A 14,681-nucleotide genomic window follows, 5' to 3' on the forward strand; every position below is an offset into this window, starting at 1 on the left:
GTATCGTGTCAAAACATCGTAGTGTACTCAATTGAGCACCTGATGAGACAATGAGACTGCCACTTGACCTATCAATAGTCTCTGATGTCGAAACGATGTAAAAGTTCGTTTTGAGCTTCTTCGTCGCCGACCTTCTTTGATCTCTTCAGGCGAACATGACTCCAGATTCCAGTAGTCAGGTCTGAGACAGCGTCAGATACCAGACGTTGCAATAAAAAGGAAGGTGGACTGGAGATAAACTCAACATTCTAACTGATTAACCCTTCCTACCAAAGCTAAATTTGTGTAGTGAAAAAGATTCAGATAGATATGGGATATGGGAAGAGAAATACGAGAGCATGGTGCACTTACAGTTAAGGAAACAGGATGTTTTCGTTCAAAACATCATTAAGGGAATACGTTAAAGGTCTGTGATTTGTTCTTTTCCTCAGGAAGAATAAATCATACCAGATTTCAATAACTAGTGTTTTGTTTTTTTTTTAGTGCACGTTTAAGAGATGGTGTGCATGGGGTATACAAAACATGATTGTGTGGGTCAAACGTCTGATATAATTTGCTTACAGTGCAACCTCGTTAGTTCGGACTTCTTTATATCGGATCTCCGGGTAACTCGGATCAGGTCAGGAAAATAAAATATCTTTTCGCCGTCCGCTCAGACTGTAGAGCGTGGGACGGATATTTGTTTATCAATAAGATTGTTTGTACAACTCAATAATTTTATACATTGCGACTTGTTGCGACAGAGACGCCAAGAACGGGGGGGGGGGGGTACTGACGAAGAAAACACCGAAAGTATCGCAGTTATAATCCATGTAGCAGCAGCATCTCATTTGGGCGAGTTTTTGGCACATTTCGAACAACAAGAATAGACAACACGGCCGAGCCTCTCGTGTTGAAAAGAATGCGTGACCACATGACACGGAAACGGTATTCAAAGATGACGCAACTCAAATTAACAAAATTCTTTAAGAAAAGTTAAACTGTATATACTGTATTATACCTTATCGTGATGTGTCTTTAAAGTGATTTTCCGCAAATAGTGTATTGTTTTTAAATTATGGACGCGGATTTTCGTTATGTCGGATCGGCCGCGATTCCGGTTAGTCCGATTCAACCAGGTTGCACTGTATTTCAATCCAGAATACTGTAGTTTTGTGTTAGGCTAGTTATCCACCTGAGGAAGAGCTGCCTGGCTTTGCACCGATTGCAGATTTCGAAACGTAGTGTTACTGATTTTTATCTCTGAACTAGAGCAAACTTCTGGAAAATCCCGTTTTCTTCACAATCCCTCCAGCGTCAAAAACAAGCCAGTGTTGCCAACTGGTGTAATACCCAGATGTAAAGTTAACACTGATACGGTATTGTATGTAGGAAGATAGGACACCGACGCGGAAACATGAGTCAACGTTCTGTGGGCATTATCGCCCCTACAACACTACACATGGAGATGGAAAGTGATACCGCTCACAGTTTCCTTGACGTGGGTGGACACTGTGGCTCAGGCTGTCACCACCCACTAGCATAACATAAGTCCTACCCGATTATGTAATAATAATACTATTTATCTAATTGTATTGTGCTTAGAAAAACGTGCCATGCGACTATCCAATTGCTAGTCGAACTTAAATGTCACAATCAAACCATAAGAAATTAATTTTAAACCGCAATCCCAACTTTTCTTCTATAAGGAAAAGGAGTATTGGACAAAACCCAACCGTCTGACGATACGTCTTCAGTTCATTCTACACCGCTTCTTGTCAAATTTCAATCTGGTCCACCACTGTTTCTCCTTGGTGCGTTATGTTACAAATTTGTTCTACTTCTCCTGACCAGCTTTAGTGATTGCCCTATTCTGAAGTGACTAGATGGACGGAGACAGAATTAATTATTCCCCTGCAAACTCTCCTAAGACTGTACTGACAAGACAAGAAATGTTCCGACTATCACATCATCGGAACAGATTTGAAAGCCACAAGAACATTCACTGTAGATGGCAACGTGGTGTGGGACAACGAAAGCGGCGAGGTGACTAAGCAGTACGGAAGACCTTCACCTCCTGTATTATACGATGACTACAACTACCTCCATATCCACCTATTCCTACACCTGCACCTACTCCTCCACCTCCACCTGTTCATTATATTGGACCTTGAGTTCTGCAAGATAAATATGTACTGATTACTTGCGCTTAGCGTTTTAACCTCTTCCTTTTATTAGACTCATGCCTCTTAAAAGGCCAATTCCTCTTAAAAAGGCAGGAGTCAGCCAGATCAAGTGTTGCGTGACAGACTTTTCTAGGACAGAATGAAGGAATCCCATGGAAAGATATGTACTATCATCGAACTTGATCTTGCCTATATAGAAATGGAGCTTTGTGGAAAATTTGAAGAGTTTAGCTCAATTATTTATTGATATTTCATAGAGTGATAGGCTTCACTATAGATTAACTAAATCTTATAGAGGAACATGTACCATTACGGGACTTGATCTTGCCTATGTAGAAATGGAGCTTTGTGCAAAATTGAAGAGTCTAGCTGAATTATTTATTGATATTTCCTTGAGTGATAGGCTTCACTATAGCTCAACTAAATCTTATAGAGGGATATGTACCATTATGGCATTTGATCTTGCCTACGTAGAAATGAAGTTTGGTGCAGCACTCCGAAGTGTTTAAATGATATCTTCCCTTAAATTATAGGCTTCATTATACTCTACAAAATCCCACGAAGGTAAAGTTTTCTACCATTTTACTCGATTTTGCCTATGAAGAAATGAAGCTTTGTACAAAATCTCTTGTTTAGTTCAATTATTGATTGATATATTCCCTTGAGTGAGATGCTAAACCAATTTACATGAAACACTATCACTGACTTAACCTTTTTTGTGTGGAAAACTCGAAGTGTTATCTCAATTTATCCTTGATATATTACCTTGAATTATATGCTTCAATAATGCTGAACAAAATCCTATGGGGGGAAATGTTTTCTTCATCGAACTCGACCTTGCCTATGTAAAAATGAAGTTTTGTTTCAAAATTGAAGTTGTTGGATCGATTTATTCTTGACAAAATCCGTTGAGTGAGATTGCCCACCAATTCCCATTGAACACTACCATTGACTTGACTTTACTAAAGTAAAAAATGAAATTTCATTCAAAATATCATCCACAACTCAAATCGTTCTCAAAATGCTCGCACACAGAAGAGAACATTGGCGAGGCCCCTGAGTGATAGACTACTTACCATCGGTTATATTGTTGAAAGCCCACGCTCTTTCCTGTACAGAAAATGCCAATTAAAGAAACCGTCCAATATCGACTAGTACAATAACCTCCCTCCTATAACTCCTTCCACAACATCGGCCCAAGGAAGATTCGTCCAGGGACGCAGGAGTATTTAAACAGATAGTTAAGGCAAGCAGTGGCTCGTCACGGACCACGGCAGCCAGCCATCTGTAGAGATACAGGATTTACAGAGGATGGCCACCAAGGTTAGCTCACTGGAGTCTACTGCTGGAACTGGAACTGGACAATGGTATTGGAGAAGCGTGGGAAACCCATACCCTCAGACTTCATCATGGATTGAACATCGTGCAGTTATATATACTGGTCGAACTGGCCGAATGGTACAACAATATTAAATGCTCTTTGCATTTGTACACTATATTCACTGAAAGTACGGTTTATAGAAGAGAGAGCTCCTGGACACCCATTCCGACTGTGAGCGTGGGATCGAGCCTATTGGAACTGGGAGAGATACAAAAGGAATCAAAATAAGTACACCATCACAAATAGGGTACCGTCCTCGTTTGTGGGGAAAACCCCCCTACATCAGCAAAATTTCAAAAACATTTCTCAAGGTAACTCCTTACTGCCACTTCTCTAATTTAATCTAGGATTAACTTGGCATAATGTAAGTTGCCTTTTGATAAAAAAATAACTAGGCATTAAGGATTTTCTTTGAAACTAACAACTTTCAAGAGGACCAGGAATTTGGGGCACAATCATCCAAGAGTATTAAATGCAAGAATCCGTAAAAGGTTCAAAGCCCATGAAATAGAACAGTAAATAGTCCAGTAGGCTTGTATGGACGTTGATAAAGCTCTTCAGATGATGCAAATGCTGCTGCTGAGATGCAACATCAGTCGTCAGGATAAAGAAACCTTAGAGCATTCGCCAGGCAGTAATTTTGTTAGACACTTTGAAAAGATCGTTTTTATAGAGTTTTAAAAGTTAATAGGTTACATTTCATGATGATAATGCATTAATTAAAAATGATCCGAAGAGATATTTCGTGGCAACATTTTGTAACAACAGAAATTGTTGAGCAATTTATTTGTAGTTTAGTATAATATAGAAATCATATTGACGCAAACTATTTATTAAAAGTTCACAACCATAAACTCTACAACAACACAAACATCCATGTATTTAAATGATTTCTTTCGTCAATTACATACAATGGTTTAAAATGTGTATATCTTTTTTGAACACGGTTTGAACTCTAAGTAATATGATATGATACCTATTATCGTTGCAATTAGCCAAAAGGTTATCCATAATGGCAGGACTAGCATAAGAAAGTGACCTCCTTTACCTCACTTCACACTTGGTTAGTTATTTCTACGAAATAGAAATATGTATATCATGTCACAGAATATAGTAACATTGGCATGGACATGACAGATTGTGGCAAAACAAGATCACTTTCAGAAGACCTATTTATCAACATAACAACCCTAAAAAGAATTGGGTAATGAACGCGGCAGGAATTGACTTTGTGAAAGGACTTTTCATAATTGAAATCCTTTGAAAGGACCACAATACCTGAATGTTGGCGCACAAAGGAGTTGCAACTGGTGGACCCTATGGCACACAAATTGTACGAAACAATGTATCCGAGCCAATCCATCATTTAAACACGCTTTCTATGTGCTTGGGCGTGAAGATATGACAGTCCTTTGTGCAGGGAAGCACTTTCATACCACCTCCCTGTTATTTTGCAGGCCTTCCTCTTTTATCTTTTAAATGCATTCTTACTACACCAGTGACATTTTATTTAGTTAGGAAATTTTAAGGCGAACTAATTCAAGCCCAGTTACTCTTGCTTACTCATGTAGCCTCTTGAAACTCAGTTGGGCTTTGGTCTCACCAACTGTGCACCCCACGCTCTTCTATCTTTGCTTTTTTTGTTCTCTTAGGATAAGAAGCTTATAAATTGCACTAATCCTATAAGAGCCTTATCCGGAGTGCCAGGATATTCGGAATGGATGAGGTTAGGGGGTAGGGGCCGCCTTCTATCGAGATCCATGAGGAAAACTTAGGGCACTAATCCCAAAGTCATGTCCTCGGAAGAAGGAGAGGCCAGCTCTGAACCAGCCTCTCCAGTCAAAGCAGGCAGGGGTGTGGCACACCTTTGTAGAGGCTAGCAAGCACTTCTGATGTTAGGGAACAAACCCCACCAACTCCAACAGTCATCTCCTGCAGTAGACTAGACCTATCGAATTTCCCTTGAACCACAGATTCAAGACATTTGCAGTTAGTGATGTGCCGCTCCTGGACATCTATAATGTTGCCCAGATTTAAGTTACACATCGGTTTTTGCTGTGCCCAGTGGTAGATTCAACTGGAATGTATAAACCAGCCAGAAGTGATCCCTGCTGGGTAAAACTTCTTGAAACTCAGTGAGGCTTTGGCCTCACCAACATTGCACCCCACGTTCTTCTATCTTTGCTTACTCCAGAATATTTTTCCATCTTCCTCATGTCTGCTCTTGTCCGATCTCGCCGTCTTATTCTTGGCCTTTCTCTCTCTTTGTCTTTCCTTCCCACACTCTTCAATTTGAAAACAATTCCTCTTCGATCTAAACACACTTGCAAATTTTTACTGATCTGCCCAGTAACCGAACCCGTGACCTCTTAGATAGATAACCGCAACACTAACTCTACGCTGCGATGATGGGCATTGTTTACAGACAATCAAGACAGAATCTGCCGATATTGTTCTGTAACAAAATTTTACTTTCATTTTTTTGTAATTTTCATCCAATGTGAGGTACGTACTACTTATTGTCAATTATTAATACCTTGAGACAACATAATATTATTCATTACGCAGCTATGATGGTAAGGGTTGATTCAATACGAATGTTGAGTATAGTTCCAGTTCACCTTCCTCTTACGTGCAGCATCTGAAATCTGATGCTCTTGCAGACTTGACTTCTGAAACCTGAAAGTTGTGTTTGTATTCCCACCACAGCTGCGTTATGTGTAGAATACTCGGTTGCTCCACCGTGCTTTGGGATCGTCATTGTAGTGCACTCAATTGTGCACCTGAGGAGACTATAAAAATAGGCCTAATTCTTTACTTTGATTGCACTACTTTTGTAGTCTGGGTGTCACTGATGTCGAAACGATGCGGGTGGTTTTGTTTTAAGCTCTTTCGTCGCCGACTGTTTTTGTATCCCTACAGACGAACATGACTTCAGGTTTTAGGAGACAAGTCTGCAACAGCATCATATTTCAGATGCTGCACTTAAGAGGAAGGTGAACTGGAGCTGAACTTTACATTCATATAATACTATTATAAGGCAAATATGGATGGAGTAATATGACTAAGGGTGTGCATTAATTAAGGGCCCTACACCACTATCGTTCTACACGAGTTCTATAGTTGTATGTGGAGAACAAACCAGGGGTATTTCGGTTTTCATATTGGTGGGCTATTGGAATCCACCTTCCTGTATTGAATTCGACATTTTAAACTCCCAATTAACACTACAAGGCTTATTTCAGGCGACTGGTGACGGGAAAGAAAGAAAAGAAAGAAAGAAGAAAGAAACACTTCTTTATTGAGGCGAAACTCGGGAAGGCAAACTCTGAAAAATCTGACCTCAAGTTATTGTTTACAAGACGAATTCAGAACGAAAGGGACTCTTTACATATACCTGATCTATTCTGGCAATAAATTGTAAAGATCAATGGATCAATTTTGGAATCCCTGTGATTAATGTTTACTTAAAAAACACATTTTTAGACAAATGTAACAACAAAATAATCCGCTTTACTCCGGGAAGTACTATGTGATTGGAGTGAATTCCCAATCATAGCCTAATGTGTTTTCTTCTTAAAAACATGAGAAACCTTTCAAAATTATTAATATAGTTGTTTGTAAAAGTACTTCAGCTGTTTTTGTTTTTGAAGAAATTAAGGGACGAACAAAACAGCATGATCTATACAGTAAGTCTTTACCACCTCAGTGAAAAATGAATTCCATTTTTATGACATCCTGAATTTTATTTAGAATCAATGTGAACATTTAATAAATAGTTTGCACCAACATGATTTGTATATTATATTAAACTTTTAACAATTGATCGTACTTTACCTGTTAAAGACCACTTTTATTATATTTTTATTTCTGATAAATTTATTTGGTTTTATTGAGTATAGTTTGCAAAGCGTAGTATTAATTGTTATGCTCTTAAATTAATTTATTGATTTTGAATGACTTTTGCTATCATTATATTTTGAAAAATGTATAACACCATGTTATACATGCACGTTAGTACAGTGATATATATTTTGTAACTTATAACGATGGCAAATGTCCGAAATCCTATTATCGTTTCAAACCTTCCGTCGTTAACAACAAACTTCAAACAAAGAATTCTGAATATATTAACACGATTGTACATTTTTAAAGAGCTCGACTAAAACAAATTGTGTTATAACCAAAAACAATTTCTAAAGGCAACGTTTAAAAAAATACTCCCAAAGCCGAAGACGTGCGAGCGCGTTTGTTCTTGTTCTTGAGACTACGATCGGTACATATTTCACCCTCTCGGGATCGAGTGTTATTATGAAGGCGAACGCATATTTCCTTACATGAATTGACTAACAAATACAAGAATGTATAAACCTTCCACAGCGTAAACAGGGAAGCCTCAATCGATGATGAATTTAAACACCAGAAATAGTTTAGAATACCTAACCTACAAAATGTACACTGCAGGACGATACTCCCGCAAAAACAGCACTGCCCAGTTCTCAATCGAGTACGAATAACTCCATAATGAAGCTCTATTGTAAGACCGCGGTTTGAAACGTGTCACAGACCGGGGGGCGACGTGCCTTCCATAGCAACAGCTGACTGGCCCTTCCAGTGATCAGCTGACATCACACGTACATTGTACGACGACGATATCAGGTGAGCCGTGGCCTCAGGCCAAGTCAAGGCTGGAATGTCGCTGGCCACTCCCAGACGTTAGAGCATTACCGCGTCTGCGTGAAAGTATTTTAAGGGGTTTGCAGCATAGTTCGTCCCGACACAATGTTTGTTATATTATTGAGGTCCAAAATTACTCTTGGTGGGTCTCAGACATTATTTTTTGGGGGAAAGTTAGTGTATTTCAAAGGAAACAGCATTTTTCCGGATATTTTCCATCGTTCAGTGAAACAAAAAAAAATCAGTAACACTACGTTTCGAGATCTGCAATCTGATCTCTTCTTCAGACTGAGGTGATCTCTTCTTCAGTCTTAGGTGGTTGGTCGACGAATGCAGACGTATTGTGACTTGTATTCTGTACTAAAATGTTAATAATTAGTGTTGTGTTTAGTTTTTTTTTTTTTTTTTTTTTATTAAGAGCATGTTTTAGAGTGAAGTTGACACACAACATGGGGGTTGTGATTCCTGACTTAGGCGTGTCACAACGCTCTGGTATGATTTGTTTATTTTAACCTAGTTTGTAATTATGTATTAGATTAGTTATTACCTGAAGAAGAGATCAGATTGCACATCTCGATACTAGTGTTCCTGATTTTGTTTGTTTCACTGAACGATGGTAAATGTCCGGAAAAATCCCTATTTCCTACACGATCCTTCCATCATCAAAAATAAAATTCAAACATAGTGTATTTCAATGAGTAGAAGTCTCCACTGTCAAATATTTTTTTGTTTTTGTTTTAAGGAAACATTTACAAATACTGTCCTAAAAGAAACACTATGCTCATCTGTGAAATTTTTCATAAACGATTTAAGAAATATCGGTTTGCAAATGAATCTTCAATTAAGCCATTTTAAATGTTTGGAGCACTTTCGGACCTGAAACATACTCTCATGGTGACTAAACATTTCATTAAATGATTTTGTACTGGGTTCAGATAGAAAGCTTAGTTTCTACTGTACTTCTTTTATCAAGACCTTTCAAATGAGGTGTCACTTATTGGGTCTTTAAATTTACAAATCTTGAGTCACCTCCCTCCCCCCAAAAATCCCATTTTGCGGAAACGGGTAAAGTTGTAACGGTGACTAAAAGGTTAACTTCTGTTTCCTAGAAAGGTGTCCCGTGTTCCAACCCTCCATATTTATCCATCAAAAACTGTATAGAATGTATCCATACTCTAAACTCTCACTGTATACAGATTCAATAAATAGACCATTGTGTGACTTTGTTTGTTCACTGTTGTACGAGTTTGTGTTTTAACTTCATTTGACCTTCGCGCGTTTTAAGACCTGACGATGGGACATTTGTCTCGAAACGTGTGATGATAAATCTAAATAAAATAAAATTTATGAATTCATGATGGGTAAGATAACATATGTTTGTCTACTGCCTATTTACAAACATGGATTTAAACACATTCACTTTTGTATTATTAAGTTTAAAACATAAATGGTTTTGGTAAGCGTTAATATAAGCTTATGTGTACTTGGATATTTTTGAAATACCATGGGTATATGGGTCAAACTTCGTGGTGATGAACTTCTTCATGGATCATTCTTTACTTGAAAAAACTTACCATATTTAGGCGGGAATTCAAACTTTATAATACAATATAAATTAACAAAGACAACGATATATATGTAAGTGAAATGGTAAACGAATATATCAGTCTTGTTACTTGTCAAGATCACTTATCAGTCGGTATTATTGCGTAATAACCCAATAAAAAATGGCAACGAATGTTATCCTACACGCCATGTAGACTCCGAACCATGGGAGAACCGATCTTTGTTATACAGTATTAGTAAGCTGTTGAAATGACACGATTCCTTCACCATCCGTCCTGTGATATACCATTACAACTTATGGAAGGACACCACATGACAATGGATATACGAGTCCAATACAACTATCAAAACATTTCCCATTCGGCTTCAATTAGCTGGCAAGTTCACATCACCATTCCCAGTAAGTTGAACAGAAATTCCCTCGAAGTGCGTAGTTGAAAGTACGGTCAGTAAATGAGTGTAAAATAATGTGCGCCAATTCAACTGCATCATTGGAAAAAGAATATAGGCTACACAGGAAACTCAAGACCAATACAACATAACCTCAAACTACTGTATCACCAAAGTCTGTACCTGAAGTCCAATTGCCTGGCTTACAAAAATACTCTACCAGTTTCAGTAATTACGTTTCAGTATTTATGTACGGTAAGCAAATATTTATGAAAATAAGTTGTAATCTTACTATATCATGGGGGAAAAATATACGTCAGATAACTCGGTAAATTCAAGTGCAATACACCATAACCTCAAATGTCCGAGCCTAAAATCCAGTTGGCTGGCATACAGAACTACTCTACCAGTTTCAGTAAATTAAATAGGTAAGGAAATATGTATGGTAAGCAAATTTGTTTGAACATAACACGTCGTAATCCTACTGTATCACTGAGCAAAAGAATATACTGTACGCCAGGTAATATAATAAACTCAAGACCAATACAATATAACCTCAAACTGCAGTATCATCAAAGTCTGAACCAGAACTTCAATCGGCTGGCTTATAGAACCATTCTATCAGTTCCGGATAGAACTTGAGATAGTTGAGATAGGGAAATGTGATAAGCAAATTATTATAAAAATAACATTTATTATTCCTACTACATCATTGGAAAAAGAATATATGCCTTGGCACACAGGAAACACTAGTGCAATATAACCTAACCTCAAAACCATCTCGAATTGGAAGCACAACCATGCCACCTATCGGTAATTTCAAAAGAAAGTACCGTAAGAAGTACAATTTTAGTTAAATTGTAAAATATCAAGTCGTAATTCTGGTGCGTTATTGAAGAAATTAAAATCCGTGATTATATGTATAGATGAATCTTATCTGTACGAATGTTTTTGATTCGAGTTATGTGATGTAATCGTTTCGTGAAATTTGGAAATCAGTTTCACGTCTTCTTACATACCATTCGTTGAAGTCTCTGGACCGTCACTGTTTATGCCTTACATTTCCTGTAACCTAGAAGAAGATGAATGAAGTCCGACACGCTGCGCAGGCCCGTAGGGGTGCTGAGTAAGAAAACGAGATAGACTGTAACGGTTGACCCGGTAAACTCTATCAAACACCTCAATTACGGTCGACCCGTGGTTTGTCAGTCAACTGGTCATTTGAAAGTCAATATGTTTGCTGTCCCATACTACGTTTATATGACGCACGTTAACTGTTCCTACATGTTTGCTTATTGAGAAACGCAACAATGGTCATCGACCATTAGTTATTAGGCAACTAAAATGTTTAGAATTTTACAGCACACAGACGTTCTGCATAAAAAAATCCAAACCAAAATTGTCACTGGATAATTGTGATAATCAATGACTGCGTAATTATGCATTTTTTTCAAATATGCCCGATTGAGAACGTATGCGTTTAATTATTTATTTATTTGACTAATTACACATTTCTCTACAAGTACGTAGTTAAGTAACTGTCCAGATAGTCTGTATTGAATTCTGTTATGAGATATTTCGGGGATAATTATTGGTGCACGGGTTATACCATTATTTATTAATGAGCCTCCAAAAGTGTTTAATAGTATCAGTGAAGCATTAAAAGTGTTTAATTTTTGTCAATAACGTCGTTAATATCACAGTTGACGAAAGTCTACGTATACGTTAAAGGAAATCTACTTAGGATGGCCGAAAGGGGACTAAAACGTCACAGTCCATTTTACCGGCAATGTTGTCAGAATTTAGATTGTGTAATGGACTTATGTACCTGTCCAGTCATTTTCCAACTGTGTTATCAACAACGATGACCAGTAGCTGACGTTGTAATGGCGAAGTTTCACCATTGCATGAAGCTGGCCAGTTCAAGGTCAAAAGCTAATCTGCAGTTCACTGCCGACTGAACTAAACGTGATTGCAATATCTGTGCTTCATTCCACTGGTGGCATTTTTGTGGCTAAGGCTGGGCGTGTGTTGAAAGAATTATTATCTACACTTCTGTTGAAGAATATCGCTTTCCGAAACTTATGAGGCATGCGACTGGCCAGGAAGAAGCAAAAGACCTAAGTCTTCCTACAATTTCATATTAGTCTACTTACACACTTATACTAGATTTATTGCTAACATTGACTTACAAATGATCAAATCAATGAAGGATTTTCTTTTCATTGTGAGCCCATTTTGATCCATGGTTGCTTTTATTGTAATTCCTTCATTTTAACCTCTATTAATTATTGTTATTCTCCTCTTTATTATAACTATCAACCAGTAGCGTATATAGAATATTATTTAGGGGGGGGGGGGACTGACACACTGGGTGGTTCAGGAAGGTTTAAAATATCGTCCAAATAAAGGGGCTCGGAATTTTCCCTTCGGGAAATTACTGAGCTTTAAGACCTCATAAATGTGTTCTAACTTAAAACAAACTACTGGGTGCGATTTTAAAGCTTGTCTTTCAAAATTTCGAGGGGTGATTAAATCCCCTTTCCTTATATACGTCTATGTAGATAGATAAAGCTAAAATTCACTAATGTTTCCCAGCATTTGTTTTCTACACTGAGAAGCAACTAGAGAACTTATTCTGGGATGCCTACAGTTCTTTACAAGGGCCCCTTTAGAATTCCAAAACACGTTCAAGTTGATAAGATAAAGGTTTCGGCGAAGATTTATCTCAAACTCGCAGGCGATAGAAAGGACGGCCATTACACTGAGTGGTGTTCTTTTAAAAGGTATTGGCCCATTCTGTTTTCATCTCCTGTTTCCTACAAAATAAAAACACCTTTTTATTTTGTTTTTACTGTTTTGCTGTGTTATGTACAAAAGCTGATTTTGTAAGTAAATGTTATAAAAATATAAACAATTAAAGTAATGTTTGGTACTTTCTCCCATATTCCATGTCATAAGATAACATTTTTAAACGATTGTAATAAAATATTTTACACGAATTTTGACTTATCCATATTTTTCTCTTCAAACCTTCAAGGTACCCATGAACAGAAATAAATCAGTACCAATTATTTAATATAAATATATGAACGAAACTCTTGATTTAATACTATTATTGGTTTTATAATATTACATTATGTACTTATATAAAAGAAATGGAAATTTAAACAAGAAAACAAAAAAATATGCAACGATAACGATGGGTACAAGGGTAATCTACCACGAGTAGCCTAGTATCGCATCTATCAATGCAGATTAAATATGTTCCTGAGGTATTCAAAATCGTACAGTTACATTCAATAATTAAATCAGGTCCTTTTACATATAAATCTTCCAAAAATAATTACATATATGCCCATACAATATTCATTTTATTACAGAAAACTGAAAAGGGTAAGATAATATCTAATGATGTCCGTGTGACATGGATAAATACCCTCGTGTAACTTCATAACAATATTATAGACTTACTGTTATGTTACACACTCAATCAAACACAATCTGAGACATTAAGTAGTAACAGCTGGAATACCTCAGCGGACGCAAATAAACTAGAACACTTTAGATGAATAACTAATTTATCTCAATAAAACAACTAATTAAAGAAATACGTAAACAAATATCACTTGCAAAAGACAGAATAAAGTCAATAGAAAAGACATGTACTCACTTGAAAAATCACATAAACTTTGCAGATACACAATATAACCAACCGACAGAACTGTTCACTTCACCGGTGTAAGAAATGAAAACAACACAACACCAAGCTAGCACCGACCGAGGAGCGATGTGGAAGCCATCTTGCTGCGGGTCACGGACCAAGGCTCACTGTTCCATCGCAGCGTAGTCTACTTTCATCCGAACCTGTTAGAGGTCCCTCCCCACCCCTCGCGGGATTAAACACCTGTCCCCCTCCCGCCACCTCACATCGCAAGGTCAAAACAAAGCGCCGGTTCCATTCAACTGGCATCCCATTACAAACGGGCAAACTGGCAGAACATCATTTGTCACATGGGTAAACAAGTAGAACGTCATATGTTACATGCAGAGCGTGCTGCCAGGATGTATATCCACTACAAAAGAGTAAATCGGGAGATACACACCATAAGACGATAGTACATTATTTGTTACTCAGTGAGAAAACCGGCAGAACATTATATGTTATTCACTGAGCAACCCGGTAGAACATTATTTGTTATTCCTTGAGCAAGCCGGTAGAACTATCTATTACTCACTGAACAAACTGGCAAATCATTATCTGTTACTCCTTGAGCAAACCTATAGAAATTGTCTGTTACTCACTGAGCAGACCGGTAGAACATTATTTGTTATTCCTTGAGCAAGCCGGTAGAACACTATCTATTACTCACTGAACAAACTGGCAAATCATTATCTGTTACTCCTTGAGCAAACCTATAGAAATTGTCTGTTACTCACTGAGCAGACCGGTAGAATATTATTTGTTATTCCTTGAGCAAGCCGGTAGAACACTATCTATT

General features: G+C 37.6%; 1 protein-coding gene across 1 annotated transcript in view; it reads right to left on the reverse strand.

The window, feature by feature from the left end:
- Positions 1-14,041, reverse strand: part of LOC124358967 (clarin-3) — a 62,897-nt gene extending 48,856 nt beyond the window's left edge. The window contains exon 1 of the mRNA XM_046811254.1: positions 13,853-14,041. The gene's annotated coding sequence lies outside the window, so the exon portion shown is untranslated. The remainder of the gene's footprint in view (positions 1-13,852) is intronic.
- Between the last annotated feature and the right edge of the window lie 640 nt (positions 14,042-14,681).

The sequence above is a fragment of the Homalodisca vitripennis genome, chromosome 4, assembly GCF_021130785.1.
Source record: "Homalodisca vitripennis isolate AUS2020 chromosome 4, UT_GWSS_2.1, whole genome shotgun sequence".
Taxonomy (NCBI): Eukaryota; Metazoa; Arthropoda; class Insecta; order Hemiptera; family Cicadellidae; genus Homalodisca; species Homalodisca vitripennis.